A 22,892-nucleotide genomic window follows, 5' to 3' on the forward strand; every position below is an offset into this window, starting at 1 on the left:
ATGTGTCAATTATTCAGTTCGCTTGTATTTCTTTCTGAAATGAGGTAATTATAATATAATATTTCAATAACTTATAATAAATATATTATATTATTCTTTTCCTACAATTTGCAACAGTTTTTTTTTTAAAATTCATTTGATCTCAATTAGCATTCTGTTCTGACTACAGCTATTTAAAATACATAGAACAGACTATAAGCTATTATAAGGTCAAAGGTCACTCTAAAAGGAAAAATCGGTAAACTTAGGCCCAGTTAATCACAGATGCTTTAAATAAGCTGTCATTTCACACATTAATTTGCCATAGGATTATGTATCTACAAACAAAAAACAAGAAAAAACAAATTAATAGAAAGAACATTTTTGGGCAATTTAAAAAGCGACAATGAAAGTGAAAGTAGAAAGTCAATATTTTCTTATCGACTTTTCTTTCATAATTTCCATTTAAAGCGTAACAGTTTACTTTCATACTGTATTGAATAATCCATAAACATTATACTTACCGTTTAAATGCATGAAAAATCCTCATGGTACCCGTAAACTTATAATTTGTTGATAAGCTCTCAGTTTTAGGCCGTTTTCACGTGAAAATACGAAACCGGTGTTGACATAAATGTTCTACTTCCGGCGGTATTCGATTGCGTAAATCGGCTCTAGTACTGTGCCTACATTATGGGTTCCAGAGTTATGGCCCCTGAAAGGGCCAGAATTAGCTATTTTGACCTTGTCTGCACAATAGCAGCTTCATTTATGATTTGATTTTAACCAAACTTGCACACAACTTGTATCACCACAAGATCTTGCTTCCTTTCTTCAACTGGCAAGATTCCAGTATGGGTTACAGAGTGATGACCCCTGAAAGGGCCAGAATTAGCTATTTTGACCTTGTCTGCACAAAAGCAGCTTCATTTATGATTTGAATTTAATCAAACTTACATAAAACTTGTGTCACCATAAGTTCTCGGTTCCTTTCATGAACTGGCCATATCCCATAATGGGTTCCAGAGTTATGGCCCCTGAAAGGGCCAGAATTAGCTATTTTGACCTTGTCTGCACAATAGCAGCTTCATTTATGATTTGATTTTAACCAAACTTGCACACAACTTGTATCACCACAAGATCTTGCTTCCTTTCTTCAACTGGCCAGATTCCATTATGGGTTCCAGAGTTATGGCCCCTTAAAAGTAGGAAATTGGCTATTTTGGCTTTTGCAGCCATATAGAGACTTCATTTATGGTTTTATTTGATACAAACTTCCAAAATATCTTGAACAACAATAAATCTTGGATTCCATGACAAATCAGATCCAGTCATAGGTTCCAGAGTTATTTTATATCTGATTACCTCCCCTGATTGTAATCAAAATGGATTTATATCAGTAAGTACTAATAAACTTTGATAATGTGGCAGTTGAGTCCAATAAGTCCAGGGATGTTCAATGATAATCAGTTATAGATCTATTGTAAAGCAAATATTGGATTTACCTGTATTGGAAAATAAACAGTGTCGATTGTATTGAGGTCAACTGCCACATTATCAAAGTTTATTAGTACTTACAGGACTTACTTGAAATTTCATTATTGTTATTAGTTGGACTGAGACAATCAGGGTATATATATATATATATGGCAGTGTACGAAATTCAGATTTGAATCCAATAGCCCGTTCGGGCTACCAGATTAAAAATTTTCCAAGCCCGACACCAATTTCACTAGCCCGAACTTTAACACCTTAAAATACATAATTTTTGCACCATATAACATTTTGTTTTACAGACATCTCTATGCATGTTTGAAATAATAAAAAAAGACATACAGTACATGTTTGCCATGTTTTTGAAAAATTTTAACTCGAAATACTCCAGTCCAGATCAGCATCGTCAGAGTCCAAAAGCATCGGACATGACACTCCTTGCCAAAACGAAATCTAAACTGTTATGCCCGATTTTTTAGGATCCGCACTCGCCAATTACTGCAACTCGGACTGTTGACAATTTGTAATATGTAATACCGAGTGCTGAATACACATTACACACACGCTGATAGCATAATTTAAGCTCCACCTACTGCAGGTACTTGTGAGATTTTCGCGAGAAGTGTGAAAGCTAATCAAATTATCCGTTATGCTAGAGGTGATTGTATTCAGCCAATTAGAGCTGCGGTTATGTCTTTGACACTGTGTTTGATTGTCAACACGTAAGAGTGCAAAAACCAGTAATTCCATAAGCGTTTCTCAGTCTGGAAAATCACGATGCAGTACTCGTTAATTTAGCATGTTTTTTTTTAAACAAAAACAAATGAGGAAAATTCGGTAGCCCAGTCGGGCTTGTACCTGTGGAAAATCGGTAGCCCGAGCTGAAATTTGGTAGCCACGGGCTGTCGGACTACCGTGAATTTCGAACACTGATATGGACTGATTTTATGTCAGATTACCTCCCTTTATTTCAAATTAAAATTGTTATAACTCCATAACTAATGAAGATACTGATCTGAAATTTCATTAATGTCAACAGATTTATTTGTCAGAGCCTTCTTTTGTCCACGTACAGTATTTTTTTTTATTACTTCCCTTTTATGTTACTATAAATAGCTTATTTTTAGTAACTTTTTTATTATTGGCGGTAGGGAAAACACGAGACCAGTTTTCTGTGGTACAACATGGATGGTACCTCCAATTTTTAGGTGTATTTTAACATATCTATACCTTGACAGATATTTTTTTTCTTTTTGGTTAAATTTCTTCCCTTTGTTGTTCCTGTTCTTTGGACCTAGATATTTTTTCTGAGGACCTTCTTGGCCTCAAGTGCAATGATAACAGGTGGGCGATATAGGGCCATCATGGCCCTCTTGTTAAATGTTATTTGCTTTCAACATGTTCAACATGTACTATGTTAAAATTATTTAAATATAAAATAATATTGATTTTCATTTGTATCATTACATGTTTATAGATGTACAAACTAATTTAATTGCCATTAAAACTTCATGCGGATTCTTTGATCAGTTTATAACACTTCAGCATTTAATTCACGTTAAATTTTAAAAGATATGTGATCAATACTAATTAACAGTTCCCTAGCCAATGCACGGTACTTAGGCTAGAGGATTGGTTCTGGACAAATAAGATCGCTGTCTAGGGAACTGATTCCGGTTCTCCAGCCACTGCCTTTTAGTTTTGGGGAAGGGTGGCGGGTCCTTTCAGAAGGGGAAATTTGCGTCGTAAAATACCAGATTGGTGAATTTTTTTATAGAAAAAAAAACAAAAAAAAAACAGATTGGGTAAGATCAGGGCCTCCCCTGGCTCTTTCACACTTTTAGCCATGACTTTAGCCAATTGCAAGATCTTGGAATCATTTCATAGCCCAAAGTGCGAGAATTAGTAGCCATTATTTTTTCTTTTAAATCTCTATTTATTTTATATATTTTAACCAAGCAATTTGCCCTTGAACCATTTCATCCTATCAAAAATAGTTTATAATCTTCTCATTAAAATGTTTTAATTATTTTTCAGCAAAAGTAATTGCTCAGTGTATAAAATTATTCCTTAAAAAGTTTGCAATTTTTTTAATTATCTCCCTTTAATGGGCATTTTTTCACTACTTAGATGTTTATAAAGCATTAATATTTAGCTCTTTATTTTTGACCTTTTTATTTCAAACTTAATATATGGTCATTTATCAAAAACAGAGTTATCTTTTTGTATTTTATGACTTTTAAAAAGCTTCTTAAATGCCTAAAATTTTATTATATATGTATTTCAGTTTATAATCTATTCTATATACCCTTCCGCTTAGCTCAGTAGGTAGAGCGTTGGTCTACGGATTGCGGGATCATGAGTTCGATCCTCGGGCGGGGCCTATGTTCTCCATGACTATTTGATAAAAGACATTGTGTCTGAAATCATTAGTCCTCCACCTCTGTTTCATGTGGGGAAGTTGGCAGTTACTTGCGGAGAACAGGTTTGTACTGGTACAGAATCCAGGAACACTGGTTAGGTTAACTGCCAGCTGTTACATGACTGAAATACTGTTGAAAAAGGCGTTAAACCCAAAAACAAACAATCTATTCTATATAAAAACGCAGTCTATACTCTGCGTAGCATTTATATGCTTCATTGTGTCTGAAAGGGCGGATGGACCATAATTAAACTTAAATATAGATAGAATCTATTCTATACAATTTGTAATTGTTACTGTATTGGAAAATACCACCTAAAGGTATGATTAGCACTTTGATTTGAGGCTCTTGGGAGGTGCTTTAAAAAAATCATAGGGCACCTGAAAGAACCAAACAAACTGCTTTAGTTCATTTGTATCTAAAACTTTCCTCACTTAAATTTTCCAAACTCGACTGAAATGTAACATACACGTAGATTGAAATGAACACGATTGAAATCTTTGCGTCGACTGAAATGAACGCGAGTGAAATCTTGGGGATAAAAGTATAATTTATTATTTTGCCTTGGGAATGGGGCCAAATTTTGGTCTCAAAATTGGCGTAAACAAAGGGCTGTAATCACAAGAAAGATAACTCATGCAAATCCTTGTTGTAGGATTTCCGAAAAATGTGTCCGCAAAGAGAATGAAATGCTAGCATTCGCTTTTCAAACCTATCTTATCATGTTACATAGAGGGTATTTAAAATACTGTATGATTTTTAAGACTTAAAAAAATGTGCAGTTAAGAAATTATACACTGTTTTCCAAAGTGAAAGTACCATGAAAGGAAGTATAGAATATACAGAATGACAACAGGAGATAATCTCATGTGAGATCATATCAGCCATTATGTTAAATTATTGAAGCATTTGCCGACTTGATCAATTGTGATCAAATCAACAGACGTTAATCAAACTATTCCACTGGCGATACGGTCGGCACTAGTCCAACTAATTTGACGCGATCTGTGGAAACATTGACATAATTTTTTTTCATTGTCTCCACTAGCGTCAAGTATTCAAAACACCAAAATAGTTAAAGCAATTTCCGATGAAATTTTCATAGCTGTCAACGCTTTACATGCTTCAAAATGCTGATTATTTTACGAATTGGCTGTAAATTCAAATAAAACTTACATATATCAAAAGGGGTTTCAATTCCTCTTTGATTTATGTAGAAATTATCAAGTTATATCCAAAATTACAAATTTTCTGGTGCGCAAGCGATAAAACCAAGACATTTACCTGACTGTGTACTGTGTTCCTTCAAAGTTTTGATGTTTAGATTGCCCGTCACAAATATAAAACAATCTGAACGTCAGATTGTTTTGACTAGGTCAGCACATTATTGTTGCTATATACATATTAAATGTTTCCTTGTTGCGATAGTTTCACATGTTATTGTCTAAGTAATCATAATAAATAATGCCTGAATTCACCTTAATCAGGCCCAAAATGCCCTAAACTGTTGTTATTTAACCTTCAGCCTGTGTCGGCAAGTGATTCTGCCTTTGTGACCAGTGCATAAAGTCCATTGGTAAATGAATACTAATCAGTTAACTTGAAGTCAATGTTGACTGTAAGATATTTTGAAGACTTTGTGAATTACCATTTACCCTCCTAAATTACTAAAATGGACTGGTCTATCATTCAATCTGGACAATACAATTTATCATTCAGGGGGGTGTTCTCTGAAAATTTATTGATAGCATAGTGAACAGTGCAGACCAAGATCAGCCTGACCATCCATGAGTTAGGACCACGTGTGAGGCACATGCTGTTCTCTATGACATTATTGATACTCAACCTCTGTTTCATATGGGGAATTGGCAGTTACAGAGAACAAGTTTGTACTGCTACAGAATCCAGGAACACTGGTACGGTTAAATGCCTGCCAGAAAACAACTGAAATTTTGTTGAAAAATAGCATTGAACTCAAAATAAAAAACAAACAAATCTTTTGCAGTGCATTGGGAAGTAACAGTAAAGCAGAATACCTACAGTCCATGAAGTTGAGAAATGAAGAAATGCAGCTCTGAATTGTTTAATACGGTGTGTGGGGAAAACATTGTGGATATGAAGCATAGAAATCATGTGTCAAGTAAGAAGATCCTTTTTATTTAGAACCATTTTCCTCTAATCCAGCTGTACTCTGAGTTATAGAAAAGCTGAACACAGACAAAACATGCTTTTTTGTAAAAATAAAACATATTTTACAATGGAAGGGAGGTAACTCAATTTAAAAAAAAAGAACACTAAAAGGCTATATTAAAAGAAATTGTTCTTTGTTTCATATAAAATTTAACTACTTGAACAGATCTATTTCAATACAGTTTCTGTATTTTCTCTCTATTAGAGACCTATTTTCTACAAGATATTCATACATCTGCTTCAAGAAAACGAAAAAAATGCAAGTCATCTGAAGTCAGGTACCCTCATATAGCAGTATTTCAGACAGCGGTCTGCAGAATTAACACCCTTCTTTCGTTTTCAATTAAATAACCTGAAAAAATGCAAAAAGAATCATGAAAAGTGTCTTATTTTATGAAAAATAAATAGTAAATATCACTGAGGAACTTTTTTCAACCAAATTACAGCTATATAACCAAAATGTCCATGCTTGATTTTATTGTGGTATATGTGCATCTAATATGTCTTTGAACTTTATATTTCTTTTTGTAGTTTGAAGTAACAGTAACACAGAATGGCTGGAGACCAGTTACTTAAGAACTGAAGAGATGCAGGTCATTGTTCTATATGGTGATTGGTGGAACCATGATGCAGATTTGAATTTATAAGGTAGATCATTGATACATGTTTCCATGCAACCATTACAGGTTACTGGCAAGCAACCTATGTGAAAAAAGCTTCGGACCAAGGGAACTCGTATTATTTCAGATAGTTTGTTTTCAGACTCCTTTCCACATACTACAAACCTTCGTGTTCTCTGATGCATGAAGACTTTTAAATCTACTTGAATGATTTTACCATTATCATACAACTTTACATTTATTGAAAGTAACTTTGAAATTCAAGTATATAATGTTAGGTATAGTGCTTGCCTTATTACAGTAAACCTCACTTATAAGGAACTCGGATATAAGGAACACTCGGTTATAAGGAACAGTTTTCATTTCCCCGATTTAATTTCTTCTTTATTCAATGTAAAAATACTCGGTTATAGGGAACTCGGTTATAAGGAACACTCGGTTATAAGGAACACTTTTTAGCTCGACTATTCGAAGAATAAGTAGAGCTATCCTACTCACCACGGCGTCGGCGTCACACCCTGGTTAAGTTTTTCGTACCAGTCCACATTTTGACAAAGTCTTTTGAGATAAAGCTTTGAAACTTTCAACACTTGTTTACCATCACCATGTCCAGTTATAGGCAAGAGTACATAACTCTGTCAAGCATTTTGACTGAATTATGGCCCATTTTGACTAAGAAATCTTGGTTAAGTTTTTCGTACCAGTTCATATTTTGGCAAAGTCTTTTGAGATAAAGCTTTGAAACTTTCAACACTTGTTTACCATCACCATGTCCAGGCAAGAGTACATAACTCCATCAAGCATTTTCGTTGAATTATTGCCCCTTTTTGACTTAGAAATCTTGGTTAAGTTTTTCGTACCAGTCTACATTTTGACAAAGTCTTTTGAGATAAAGCTTTGAAACTTTCAACACTTGTTTACCATCACCATGTCCAGTTGTAGGCAAGAGAACATAACTCCATCAAGCATTTTGGCTGAATTATGGCCCCTTCTGACTTAGAAATCTTGGTTAAGTTTTTCGTACCAGTTTATATTTTGTGTAAAGTGTTTGACATATGGCTTTGAAACTTTTATAGTCTCTGTCAATAGGCAAGAGTACATAACTCTGTCATCTTTTTTGGCTGAATTATGGCCCTTTTTGAACTTGGGAATTGGTTTTCTGTTTTCGTATATGTCCATGTTTTGTCAAGACTATTTGACATATGGCTTTTAAACTTTAAACACTTGTTTATCATTATGATTTCCATCTGTAGGCAGAAGTACATAACTCTGACAACTATTTTGGCTGAATTATGGCCCTTTTTGGACTTTGAAATTTTTGTCAAAACTATTTGAACTGTGGCTTTGAAACTTTTAACACTAGTATATCAACATGATTTCCATCTGTAGGCAAGTGTACATAACTCTGTCAACTATTTTGACTGAACTATGACCCTTTTTGGACTCGGAAATTAGTTAAACTTTTCATACAAGTCCATATTTTGCCTAACATATAACTTAATAACATATTTGCCATCATGGTCACACATTGCCACTTAGTGCAAGACTAATCGAAATCCACAAATACAGGAACATTTTTTGTTTAATCCATTTTTTCTTTTGTCTGAAAATCTATGGAAATATTTTGACCCCATTCTTCAATCAATTCTTCGAATAGTCGAGCGCGCTGTCATCCGACAGCTCTTGTTCTAGTCCCAAGGTACGAAATTCAATGGAAAACCCCTCGGTTATAGCGAACAGACATGAAGAATAAAAATTATTGAAAACTGGAAATAAACAGGAGAATTGCTGATGACGTCAGAGTAATGTCGGCACTTTTACGCGCTTTTATGCACATGAATAAATACATATTATTTCATTTCTATGATCTTTAGTTTGTTTTATTTCACGGATATGTTAAAAAGAAAATAAATAATATCATCATTAATTTATATTTACTCAAGATTATGTTTGAGAGCTACATGTATAAGGTATTTCATGATAACAATACTGAACGAAAATAACTCGTGGACACGGTCATGTCATACTATCCTAAATAAATGTGTTAATTACGTGTGATTAACAATGACAAACAGTCCAGTTTACCAAATTTTCAATTGTAAAAATTATATCGCGTGCTAAAATGGACAATAGCAAAGCTATAGGTATAATTGACACTTTAGTCCGTATGTACATGATGTATGGCGCCGTTGTCTAGTCGTAATGCACTGTATGTCATAAACACCCTACTTTAAAATTTTAATTGGTAGTCAAATTTTAAAACATTTTTATATAAATTATTTGAACATTTGTTTTATTAGTATTGATGCCTATTCACATAACATGCTGCCGAGCAAGGTAAGGCTGCAACATATCTTATAATCATAATGTAGTGCTCTCCTAAAAAAGAAGATAGAAATAGCCGACAATAATAAACACAAATCACGTCATTCTAACCGACATACATTTTGGCTTAGTTTAGGTTTAAACGCCGTGTTTCAACGCTATTTCAGTCATATACACGCAGTCAGTTTATCTTACCATCTCTCTAGAGAACCGGTACTAGACTCACAACTTTCTCACATATAGATTAATGGTCGACCCGGGGCCCTTTTCAAACGTCAGTCAAATAGTGTTTGCTATACAAATTGTGTTTGTTATACAAACCTCGGTTACAAGGAATTAGTTCGCTATACGGATATAAGGAACCTCGGTTATAAGGAACAATTTTTAGAGGTCCCAAGCTGTTCCTTATAAGCGAGGTTTACTGTATAATATTTTATACACATGTTTACTGATAGAATGTCTGGCAGTCTGTCTAACTGAAGTGTAGATGATTTTCATTAAATTTGTGAAATAACTTTTTGAATATGCATCTTTAGATTTTGATGGATTTACAAAATGTTTCAAAAAATTCTACTTTTTTGTAGGTGTGAAGTTACAGAAAAGCAGAATAGCTACAGACCATGAAATTTAGAAAATGAAAAGATGCATGTCTCAGTTCAGCATGGTGTATATGGGAAACATTGTGTATGGCAGACCTCTGTTCAACATTGTGTATATGGGAAACATTGTGGGTCACAGACCTCTGTTCAACATTGTGTATATGGGTGGGTCGCGGACATGAAATGATTTGGTAAGTTTAACACACCATAAATTTGTATTTTAGAATTATTTTCCTGTAAATCCAACTGCACTTTTTAAGCCAGATTTTTTTTAACTTTACAGTTGAAGGGGAGGTAACTTAATTTGAAAAAAAAAACACAAAATTTAAATACCCTTAATTCTATTTTGGTAAATTACAGGTTTGTTTTCACAGAAATTTTTACAAAGACAGTTTAGAAACAAATCAAGGTTTTAGGTTTCTGTTCAGGTATAATGATATACTACACCAGCAGCCTGTTTAAAATATTTGATGGCCGAGATTTGATTCATACCAGATATTTTCTGTTCTGTTCTTCCTCTTTCTATCATTGGTCCCTCTACCCTTACAATGCTGGACACAATTTATTCTTCTTTAGCAACCATTGCAAATCATGATCAGCATAAGCTGTCCTTGCAGTCTGATCAAGATCTCTATTATCATTTGCTTGGTATATTCTTACAGTTGACCGTGCTTCCCATTGTGTTGCTAATTTTTAAAAACTTTTACCGTGAAGTTTTTTCATAAAGATTGTATAATTAATGGTTGGTTCTGTCTTAGCAATTAGTGTAGATCATGATCAGCCTACACCATCTTTGCAGTCTGATCAAGATCTGCTCTGTTTGCCATTCAGTCAGTATCTTTTTGGTAAACATCCCATTTAACAGTTAATGGTACATGTACTGTCCAAATTGAAAGATAGACAAGTGCATTATAAAAATTTAGCAGGGTAAAAATAATTTAAGAGTATCCGTAAATATATTCATTTTTCCTTTCTGTTCAACAAATTTACATTACATGCATTGATTTTATAATGGGAAATTAATTTCAAGGAAAATCAAAGTGACATAAATTTTGAACGCCAGTTATTTTAGGTATTGTTTTCTTGTTTAGTCTAAACCTTTTACTTACAGACATAGATTCGCTTCCGAATATCATTGCATGAAATTTCATAAAAGGAAACTTAGTTAAAGTTACAAGTTAGGAGTTTTAGATGATTATCATTAAATTGTAAAATTGCTTCTCATAATATATTTCTTTCTAAACGTTTTGAAAAGTGTCTCTTCTTTTGTAGTGTGAAGTAACAGTAAAGCAGAATGGCTACAGACAATTAGTTCAGAATTGAAGAAGAGATGCAGATCTTTGTTCTATATGGTGTATGAGGGAACCATGGTGGAAATTTGGATTTCATGGCAGTCATAGAAATATCTAATAAGTAACCAGATAATTTTTGTTAAGAATAATTTACCACTTAAAAACTGCATTTAGAGTTACATAAAGCTATAGATATAATACTTTAAAAAGCAGCAACAAATGTCTAATCTTCTATAAAACAGATTTTTACAATCGAAGGGAGCTAACTCAGTTTAAAAAATACATACTAAAATGCCGTAGCTTTCATAGAAATTTTCACTTAAAGAATCTTACCAAGTTTCTAGTTTTGGATTGAGTATGACTACACTGGTATTTTAAGAATTGATGGATGCTTCCATAATTACAGTAAATGAAGCATTATATTTTCTTACCAATTAACCACTACCATACCGTATAATATTATTTCTACAGGTCTGTTCTACAGTGATGGGTGTACCAGTCTGTCAGACTTCTACCTGTCTGTCCAGTCGACAAATTCGCAATAGATGGGTAGATTCTCAAACAATTTGGCAGAGTTTTCACAGTTACTACGACAGATTGCAAAAATGTTTGGTAAGTTTTAGTCAACTATACAAAGTGTAGAGAACTGTCTTACTCAGCGTCCTTCTGTGTATGCACTTTGGTAAAAGTTTTGATGCATTTCCTCTTTATCACTATCATTACATGATGGATTTGTTTCAATTTTTTAATGGTGTTTGCTCATTACCACTCACATCGCAAGGACCATAACTCTCACATCAAAATTTCACGAATAATCCCCCTTTTACTAAGAACGTTTTGATCCACTTTCACTCTGTCTCAGGTATTACTAAATAGATTTGAATCAGACTTGAAATAGTAATTCTACCTTATCACCCATATCTTTTGACAGTCAAGGTCCATAACTCTGGTACCAATATTTCCTGAATTATGCCCCCTTTTACTTAGAATTTAAGGTTAGATTTTTGATGCACTTTCACTCTATCTCAGATATTACTGAATGGATTTGATTCAAACTTAAAATAGTTATTCAACATCATCACTTATATCATATGACACAAGGGCCATAACACTTGCCACAATATTTCATGAATTATACCCTTTTTATTATGTATTTCAGATTCAAAGTTTTGATGCTCTCAGAGGTCCAGAGAAGATTTTAGCTTTAAGGGTATTTTACCACCTAGTTTTTTTTTTTCTCAAAGGGTATTTTACTCCTAGATATTTTTTCAAAAGCGTATTTTAGATTTTCTAAATAATCTTTCAGTATTTGAAATCATTTACAGGGTAATAATAATAACTGTTTGTATCATTTTCTGAAATTCATGTGCACTGCTGATGTGCCTTTGTCGACCAGTGCTGTTTTCCTGAATATTCTTGAGCCTTCATTCAAATAGTTTTAACATTTTGTTATCCCATTTTTTTCAATGTGTACCAGTACCATAGGTTTGATTTTAATTGCGTTTTTCGTAATATCAAAACGTATATACGCAAATACGCTTCTTATCTGGAGTTCTGATGCCTTTTCACTCTGTCTCAGGCATTACTAAATTGATTTGATTCAGACTGTATGTTGTTGTTCCACCTTATCACCACATCATTTGAATTAAAGTCCAGAACTCTGGTACCAATATTTCATGAATTATCCCCCCCCCACCTTTTACCTTGAATTTTAGGTTAAAGTCTCGATGCAATTTCTCTATCTCTGTTACTTATAAATGGATTTGATTCAAACTTAAAATTAGTTGTTCCACCTTATCACCCACATCATATGACACAAGATCCATGTCTCTGATACATATGGACCAATATTTCATGAAATATGCCCCCCCTTTTTAGCTCACCTGAGCACAAAGTGCTCAAAGGTGAGCTTTTGTGAACATTTGTGTACGGCAGCGTCCGGCTGTCGTCAACAATTTGACTGTTAACACTTTAGAGGCCAAATTTTTGGCCCAATCTTAATGAAACTTAGAATGTTACCCTTAATAAAATCTTGGACGAGTTCGATATTGGGTTACCTGGGGTCAAGAACTAGGTCATTAGGTCAAATTAAAGTAAAAGCTTGTTAACACTCTAGAGGTCACAATTTTGGCCCAGTTTTAATGAAACTTGGTCAGAATATTACCCTCAATGAAATCTTGGACCAGTTTGATATAAGGTCATCTGGGGTCAAAAACTAGGTCACCAGGTCAAATCAAATGAAAAGCTTGTTAACACTGTAGAGGCCACATTTATGACTATATCTTCATGAAATTTGGTCAGAATGTTAATATTGATGATCTTAAGGTCCAGTTTGAATCTGGGTTATGTAGGATCAAAAACTAGGTCACCCGGTCAAATCAAAGAAAAAGCTAGTTAACACTTTAGAAGGCCACATTTAGGACTATATCTTAATGAAACTTAGTCAGATTGTTAAACTTGATGATCTTTAGGTCAAGTTTGAATCTGGGTCGTGTTGGGTCAAAAACTAGGTCACAGGGTCAAATCAAAGGAAAAGCTAGTTAACTCTTTAGAGGCCACATTTATGACCATATCTTAATGAAACTTGGTCAGAATGTTAATCTTGATGATCTTTAGGTCAATAGGTCAGGTGAGCGGTACAGGGCCTTCATGGCCCTCTTGTACTAAGAATTTCAGGTTAATTTTGATACATTTTCTCAACATCTCATTTATAACTAAAGGGAATTGATTCAAACTTAAAGTTGTTATTACAGTCATAACCCATGTAATATGACACAAGGTGCAGAAATCACTCTTTCACCAATATTTCATGATTATCCCCCTTTTTGCTTAGAATTATATATATGTAATGTTTTGATACACTTTATCTTTACCTCTCTTATTAATACTTTTGACACAGACTCAAGCTACTGTCCAATATCTTTATTCTTTTTGGAGTCATTAAACAGCTCCAGCTTCCTCAGATGCGGCCAGTTTCAGTATCCAGTTTTACTATCTAGTTTTACTATCCAGTTTCCCAGTCCAGTTTCACTATCCAGTTTCCCTATCATTGTGAGCTTATAGGATCATTGGTGGTCTTTCATCGATATATCATCCAAAATTTCTCTATCTCCTTTTAACCATTATGCCTATTTCAACCAAACTTCACAGGATTGTTTCTTTGCTTTGGAGGTCTTATTTCAGATTTCAAGACTTTCATTATACTGAGTACCAGAATTCTTGTTGCAATGGCAGCTAAAAGGAGAAATGTTGTTATAATATACTTCACAGAAAACATTTTAAAATACTATCCTCGAAATTTTCCTTGGGTGATCTATACGGAAAAAAAACAAAAAAACAACAAACAAACAAAAAAAAACATAGGTCCAGGCTAATGTTCCTAATATAGTTATATGGAAAACTTTGGAAGATCTTTTCTGAAACTGCTTGTCGAGTTTTAAAATAATTACACAGAAGTTTTCCTTATGTTACCATTTCCCAAATTCCTTCAGATCATTCTTTTGCATTAAAAAAATGGTTGTGGAGTGGGGGAGGGGTGTAGGTTAGTTTTCCCAGTATTGATGTATAGAAAACTTTGAAAATCTTCAGCTTTGAAACAGCTGGCTTGATTTGAAAATAATTTCAAAGCAATGTTCCTTGTATGGCCATTCACCAAATACCTTCAAATAATTTTGTTTCGTTAAAACTCATGACTGCCAGGAGGTGTGGCTAGTTTCTTATAAAGGCTGTACCTAAAATGATTAAAATTTTCTCATTTTCTTAGTTCTCGGCTGACACTCTTCAAATTACTTCACGCTATATTGATTTAAAAAAATATGGTTACCTGGCGTCATGGCTATTTCTCTCTATGTCTTTAAACAAACATGATTATCTTCTCCTAAACTTCTAGCTCGATTTCAAAGTAATATGGCTGCAAAATTTCTTGTTTTGTTTAAAGAATAAGACTGCCAGGATGGGGCAAGTTTTCCTTATATGGAAAATTGTAAAGCTGCGAAAAGTACTTCTTTGATTAGAAAATAATTTCACTACAATTTTCTGTGGGTGATCCTGTATCAGATTCCTTCAAGCCACATTAATTTGTTAGTTTTTTTCTATGTGACTGTGTGAAGAACTTTAATTCAAAATCTCTTCCGAAACTGCTGACCAGAATTCAAAATAATGAGGACAACAATGACTTATAATATAGTGTACCCGCCCACTTAGCTCAGTAGTTAGAGCGTCGGTCTACGGATCGCGGGGTCGTGAGTTGATCCTCGGGCGGGGCATATGTTCTCCGTGACTATTTGATAAACGGGATTGTGTCTGAAAAACATTAGTCCTCCACCTCTGATTCATGTGGGGAAGTTGGCAGTTACTTGTTGAGAACAGGTTTGTACTGGTACAGAATCCAGGAACACTGGTTAGGTTAACTGCCCGCCGTTTACATGACTGAAATACTGTTGAAAAATGGCGTTAAACCCAAAACAAACCAAATGTTCAAGAATGTATACGATAAAAGATTACGTATAAAGAAGAAGACATAAGTAAACAGTAACACTGCATACAGAAGAAGGCATAAGTAAACAGTAACACTGCATACAGAAGGCATAAATAAACAGTAACACTGCATACAGAAGAAGACATAAATAAACAGTAACACTGCATACAGAAGAAGGCGTAAGTAAACAGTAACACTGCATACAGAAGAAGGCGTAAGTAAACAGTCACACTGCATACAGAATAAGACATAAATAAACAGTAACACTGCATACAGAATAAGACATAAATAAACAGTAACACTGCATACAGAATAAGACATAAATAAACAGTAACACTGCATACAGAAGACATAAATAAGCAGTAACGCTGCATACAGAAGAAGGCATAAATAAACAGTAACACTGCATCCAGAAGAAGGCATAAATAAACAGTAACACTGCATAGACATGACACACCTTGATAAACAATTCCTGAAAGTAAATGAAAGTAATCAGTACCAGACTCATATGACTGTTGTAGTTTGTTGCCCGCTGGACAACCGCCATTTTTATCTTCACTATATGGAGAATATGGGATGCTATATTCTACTCACCGCAGTATCAGCTTGAGTTTTCTTGGTTAAAGTTTTCGGCAAATTTTGTTTTTCTTTGTCACTATTGCTTATATATTACTTGAACTTCACATTAACATTGTTTAGCATGCAAACAAGGATTGTGCACAGGCTGTGCCAAAATAGGCACAAGATCACAGTAACTTGCCCTTGGTTGACCACAATAAGGAAGTTGTAACATAGAAAATAGTTCCTCTGTTTGATGGTGTATACAAAAATACATTGGTGAATTTTCAGTGAAAAACCTGCAATAAATGAATAGCATGATTTAATAGAGGAGATATAGAATAATAGGTACATGTACAATTTGACAATGAGAATGTTAGAATATGCATAACATGTTTTTGCTAGTTTTGCCTCTAGAGAGTATTCTTCATACACATGTGATTTGGTTCACAATGGTTGAAAAAAAGAGCCATTTAAACCCCATGTTAATTGTCAGTCAGGGGTGTAACTGTTCAAAGTTATCGCAGTTTATAACCCATACGAGTTACTGCTTATACTTTCATAACTTGTTTCATAAAATATTACAAAGCCCTCCTGTGCCAATTCCTCATTCTGAATGAGACTAATGCAATTATTTCCTGAATCCTTGAACTTTACCTTTCCAGCTAAGCAGTAAAGTTTTTAAGGCAAGGCTGATACAGTTTTACACAAAAGATTTCAAGCTATAAAACTCTTAACATCCCATTATGCTTATCAGGTCATGATCAGACTAAAAGAGAATTTGATTAACCAAAGTTTGCTACTAATTGCACTTTAAAGGTCACTTTGTGAGAACAGCAAAAAGACTTCTTTTCAATAACTTACCTGAATTAACTGTATTTTATAACTAATACAGGTTATACAATGTTTGAAAAAGTTACTGAAATAGGTTACATAACTTAAAACAGTTATAGCCCACCCGCTTAGCTCAGTAGGTAGAGCGTTGGTCTACAGATCGCGGGGTCATGAGTTTGATCCTTGGGCGGGGCGTATGTTCTCCATGACTATTTGATAAACCACATTGTGTCTGAAATCATTAGTCCTCCACCTCTGATTCATGTGGGGAAGTTGGCAGTTACTTGCGGAGAACAGGTTTGTACTGGTCCAGAATCCAGGAACACTGGTTAGGTTAACTGGCTGCCGTTTACTGAAATACTGTTGAAAACGGCGTTAAACCCAAAGCAAACAAAGAAACAAATAATACAGTTACACACCAGAATGATTGTGGCTGGAATGTTTTCTCTTGAATAGTTCTGTTGAGTTCAAGTATTTTGGGGGGTTGGAATGCATGCAAAAATGCACTTGTGTCCATTGCCTATATAGAACATATAGTAAAAATAACTTGGGTCTTAGGCCTGATATAATGGAAAAATTTAGAAAGTAAATTCTCAATATTTTTGTTATTTTGCAATCTACATGGCTGTAATTTTGACGTTGAATGGCTGGTAGGCATAGAAATCTGGAAATTACTTGAATTAATTATTACAATTGCTGAAATTGCTTCAGTTTGAGTAAAAACTATGCATGCATTTGAAAAATGTGAAAATCCTACTTTCAGTTTACATATTTCTGGAAATTTTCTAATTTTGCAGGTTTTCATGCATAAAATGCTTTTATATAAGTTTTATGTTTTAAACCGTTTGTGGAGAACAAAATGGTATATTACAAATGCCGCCATGGATTTTTAGAAATTTGAGCTGCGGCCGAGGAAATCTGACCTAGAGTCGGATATTATATATATATTTCTATTCTTGTTTACATTAAATTGCTCTTTTGGTTACTTGAACTTACACAGTACACACAGTCTGAATAGAGAAATATGTGTAATCATAATCTGTGCAAGAAAAATCAGTTCAAGGACTTGAAAATTGAACAGGTCAGGCCTGAAATTGGCATATTTTAATTAATTTTGAAGGAAAACAGGCAGATTTTCACACACTAGACTTTAACCACTTAAATATTGGTTTCCTTAAATGCTTAATTGAGCATAAATCATCATATTTGAGGTCCTGAATTGTATGTTTACTTATTCTGTTGGATTTCTTATATTTTCAGTACCCAAAAACCTGAAATGAGAGCGTTTGGACAATGTGAAGTTTGTCGCATAGACTGGGATTGACTGCCTTTGTATATATAAGTCTACAACTTCTCAGATTTGACCGAAGACAATTGTTTGGTGTTGTGAATGGGTAAATAATTCCTTTGTAAATGCTTTTAATAAAAATCAGGTACTGTTCCATGATACTGTAAAATTTAATAAACTTCGTTTAAATTGCAACGGCAATTGAAAGAAAGGTAGAAATTAGAATTATAGTGGAATAACATTATTTCAGCCAGTTTTACCATAATGACTACATTCTGAAGCATGTGTGGTAGTGAGATTACATTAGTAATCTGTTACTTTGAAATTGGACAGGACTTTGTTCATAATAATTGGTACAGTATTGTAAGCTGTATTCCAAGTGAGAATGATTAGGTTAGATTGCAGCCAATTTTTAGCTACAATCTGACCTAATAATTCTCACTTGGAATACAGCTTACTGTACTAAATTTTACCTGAAAACAGTTAACATTGCTTCAGATCTGGAAGTCAGTAAAGCAATTTGAACAGACATTGTAATTGATACTTTTGTTATTCAAAGTGTTTGTTATGACACATTTTACATACGTAAGACTTGACTTTTAGGTTTTATGTTACATTATGACAGTTTCAGTATGGGGAAAGGTGATTGTGATGTAATGTTCATAGAAAAATTGCTTAGAGGGACACTTTTCTACATTTCACACTTTCTCTGCAGTCATATTGTTTTGAAATATATTTTGCACATACATACAATCATTTAAACTGAATAAGTATTCAGTCTGAGATATTATGACTAGCTTGAGGCATATTTTAGATGTGGTTCGGCCTAAGGCTTTCCAATCACACAGAAGATACTGGTTCTATCACAAGAAGGGTCACATCAATTGATATTAGTCACTGGAAAAATTTGGAGAACCAGTTGTAGATTCTAAAGTTGAAATTTATATTTGCAGAAATTTAGCGAGTTTGGAAAATTCAGCAGGCAGTGATGTACATTAAAACCATTCTTTATATAGATGTAGATCAGGGCTGTTGTTCTTTATATACATGTAGATCAGGGCTGTTGTTTATATATACATGTAGATCAGGGCTGTTGTTTATATATACATGTAGATCAGGGCTGTTGTTTTTTTTTGCCAGAAAGCTCAGCTGTGATACACAATTTAAAATTTTGTTCATTGTGAATGGACATAATGGCTGTCTGGTTTTGTGTATTTTCACCTTAACTTAACACCAGGGATTTCTTTATTATCACTAAGTCTTTCATCACTTGTTTCACTTGGTCATAATGGCTGACTGGTTTTGTGTAATTTCACCTTAACACCAGGGATTTCTTTATTATCACTAAGTCTTTCATCACTTGTTTCACTTGGTCATAATGGCTGTCTGGTTTTGTGTAATTTCACCTTAACAGCAGGGATTTCTTTATTATCACTAAGTCTTTCATCACTTGTTTCACTTAGTCATAATGGCTGACTGGTTTTGTGTAATTTCCCCTGAACACCAGGGATTTCTTTATTATCACTAAGTCTTTCATCACTTGTTTCACTTAGTCCAGCTCTGCTATCAGTCACAGACAGAACAAAATTGAAAACTGGAAAAGCAACTTTTTGAACATTAAATGTTTTAACACAACATCACATCACACATGGAAACAGTTGCTACAATGCACAATTCTGATATAACACTGAGATATGTCTTAATATATGCTTTGCATTAAAAAGGAATTATCTGTTATGTACATCATGTGAGGAAATATTCTTCTTTTGCAGAGAAATATATGAGGTAGGGCAGTTTTCCATAAACACAACAAGAAGTTCACATTTGTTGCACAGATTTGTGTCTCTCATGTGTGGAGTTGAAGGAATTGTTATAGGAAAAGTCTACAGAATATGTAAGGATATGGTATGTTCCTGCTGAAAAAAATTATGTAAACGAATCAATATTATAGGTTTGACTGTACAAAGTATACGGAAAGTTATTCTTGTCTCTCTGGCACCAGCTTTCATGTCTTCAGTTTAAATGCTAAAAGTTTCCTGAACTTCTACTTCGTCTGTGTTATACTTGATGACTTTATTCACTGAAAATAGTTATTCGTCATAACACATGCATCATATGAAACTAAGACCATAAATTTCGTACCAGTCTTTCCTCAGTCATGCCCTCAATTAAATAAATTTTCGGGTTGAAGTTTTGATAATTTTTTTTCCCATTAATAATGCTTTGAAGTGCAGTGTGATTGTTCCTGTTTTATGAATTATATGGATAACCAAACATCTACATGTACATGTAGCTTTTAAGATTAAGAAGAGGTAAATAGTGTCTGATGCATGTCCGATCCATTACTGCCATTCTTCGAGGGATTTTTAAATTGATTGGCATAAATTTTCACCGTAATGGGGCAATGAGTCATGTGCAAGACTCAGACCCCAAGCACTAAGGACAAGGTCACACTTAGAGGTTCAGTGTTTTCATTGCATGTTTCTAGTTCAGTAGAGGTCAAAGGTTAACTTGGTCCTTTGTGCGGACTGATTTCATTTTTCTTATCTTTAACATTTAAGGCGTGATTACTTTCTAAAATTCATTATTAATGTGAGATCATTTATAATTTGAATATCTCGCTTTTTGAAATGTAATAAATATTGTTTGGCATCTGTTAGTAAATACATACTTATCTTTAACATTTTAATTCTCTGAAACTTGATCTGAATGTTGGCATTGTTTTTTTTTCAAGAAAAGGCACAGTTTTTTAAACGTAATCGCGACGTCTAACATAGTTATGTTTTATAGAAATGTTTTATCATTTTTCTGGCATTCTAGGATGGTTAGTTTCTGCAGCAAAGAGTATCAAAGAAGCCAATGTTGCCAACGTTACAGATAGTGAACCCAGCATAAAGATGTATTACATCACAACGTTATATTTTACATTTACGTCACTGACGTCAATAGAATTCGGAAACGTGTTACCAAATAACAACGGCGAAAAAATATTCTCAATATTCGCTGTTGTGCTTGGATGTAAGTAGCATTCTATTTATCATCAATAAATGTACCCAAAAAGGAACATAGCCTGGAATATACAAATCTTGTTACAACTATTAACTAAAACCGATAAATGTAGAATAAACGTTGAATATCACCAAATTGAGAAAAAAGTATTGCATAAAACTAGGAATGTTGACAGCAAGGTCACAGTCATTATAGATTTCTTTGATTGGTGTTCATGAATATTCTAGAGTAGTCAACGGAAGAAAATGGTACACTGGTACCCAGTCCTGCTGAAATTATCCAAGACCTGCATTCAGTTGTTGTTAATATTAAGGCAGTGGCTAGGATTACGGTACCGTAATCCTAGCCTCCGAGTCTAGGATTACGGAAGTTCCGTATTTCTAGACAACCCTACGAGAATAGGCTAGGATTACAGAAGTATTTAAGAGGCATCAAATATATGTTAGGACATGCATAAATGATGTTTTAAACTTTTTTTTTCAGTTAAAATAGCGATTTTTTCATGCCTGTCGTATCGTGTTATGATCCGCTATTTAGGATTAACGATATATTAATGGCGGCACTCGCTACCGGGTGTATAAACAGAGTAACAGCTGTTAAAAATCTGTAGTCAAATGTTAAAAAAAGAGAGACCCCCCAAAAAGAAGGAAAAAATCAATAAAAAGGAAGAAAAGAAAGAAAAATCATTAATATGAAATAATAACATGCTCTTAACAAAAAACAAAATTACAACACTATTTTTTAAAAAAGAAACAATAGAAAAAAACACTATATTTTTTATGGAAATTGTAAAATATGGGCATGTAGTCGCCACCATTAATATATCGTAACCCAAAATAACGGATCGATAACACAAAAAAGTATGACAAGCATGAAAATCGATATTTTAAGTGAAAAAAAAAGTATGTTTACAGCATAATTTATACATGTCCTTAAATATATTTGATGCCTCTTAAATACTTCCGTAATCCTAGCCTATCCTCGTAGGGTTGTCTAGAAATACGGAACTTCCGTAAACCTAGCCACTGCCTAATATTAATCACGTGACTATTCTGTCTACACCAGGTTTTATTTAGAACGGCCCTCACTCCTTCTAATCATTTCAGAACACCTCTCTTTTTCACTCCATTTACAGGGTTCGCACAGGCCTTGAAAAGTCCTTGAATTCGATGGTAGTCCTTGAAAACTCCTTGAAAATGACAAAAACCCTAAAAAACCTGGAAAAGTACTTGAATTTTGAAAAAAACTCCTTGAATTTGACCTTTCACTCCTTGAAAATATTCTTTCCGTAACTTTGCTTTGTAAAAAGAATTTAAGGCTTAAAATAAATCGGAGAAAATGAAAATAAATTCGTGAAATTGCAGGATTGGGTCACTCGTATGCTATTATAGTGGTCTACGGCCACACTTTATCGATATTTACAGAGTGCTATTTCTACTGTATCACCGTTTGCTTGTTTCCGTTTCCGTTTAAAAAATATAGGGAATAATAACTCGCAATTTTTAGCTATTTGCGCGTGTTTCCAGTGAATTAAAATGTGTAAGAAAAATAAACATGTTTACTCAAGTAAGCGGGAGACAAAAGACGAATATAAACAGTGGCTGAAGCCCTATAGAGCAGACAGAACGAAGTGTATTTGTACGTCGTGTGACAAAATTTTGAGGTATCATTAGTAGGAGTGCGCTAAAAAATCACAAGAAAAGCGTTAAACCTCAGCAAAATAGTGAATCACATCAATCTAATAATCGAATTACGTCATTTTCAAAGGTGTGACAAGTGATGGTTGTTTTATTTTTGCATTACG

The 22,892-nt window shown here is 33.9% G+C and overlaps 1 protein-coding gene and 1 long non-coding RNA gene across 15 annotated transcripts in view; one reads left to right on the forward strand and one right to left on the reverse strand.

Moving 5' to 3' along the window:
• LOC123540684 (NACHT, LRR and PYD domains-containing protein 3-like) overlaps positions 1-22,892 on the reverse strand; it is a 244,067-nt gene that overhangs the window by 134,740 nt on the left and 86,435 nt on the right. The gene's annotated exons all lie outside the window — the stretch shown is intronic.
• LOC123541050 (uncharacterized) overlaps positions 1-22,892 on the forward strand; it is a 42,932-nt gene that overhangs the window by 7,398 nt on the left and 12,642 nt on the right. For 9 of the 12 annotated variants that reach the window (XR_008367706.1, XR_008367711.1, XR_008367704.1 and 6 more), the window contains exons 2-9: positions 5,902-6,036; positions 6,618-6,734; positions 9,616-9,821; positions 10,903-11,043; positions 11,394-11,534; positions 18,052-18,185; positions 19,852-19,984; positions 20,900-21,097. This is a non-coding gene — a long non-coding RNA (uncharacterized LOC123541050). The remainder of the gene's footprint in view (positions 1-5,901; positions 6,037-6,617; positions 6,735-9,615; positions 9,822-10,902; positions 11,044-11,393; positions 11,535-18,051; positions 18,186-19,851; positions 19,985-20,899; positions 21,098-22,892) is intronic. The other 3 variants (XR_008367713.1, XR_008367712.1, XR_008367708.1) reach the window with 3 other exon arrangements.

This window comes from Mercenaria mercenaria, chromosome 16 (assembly GCF_021730395.1).
Source record: "Mercenaria mercenaria strain notata chromosome 16, MADL_Memer_1, whole genome shotgun sequence".
NCBI classification, from domain to species: domain Eukaryota; kingdom Metazoa; phylum Mollusca; class Bivalvia; order Venerida; family Veneridae; genus Mercenaria; species Mercenaria mercenaria.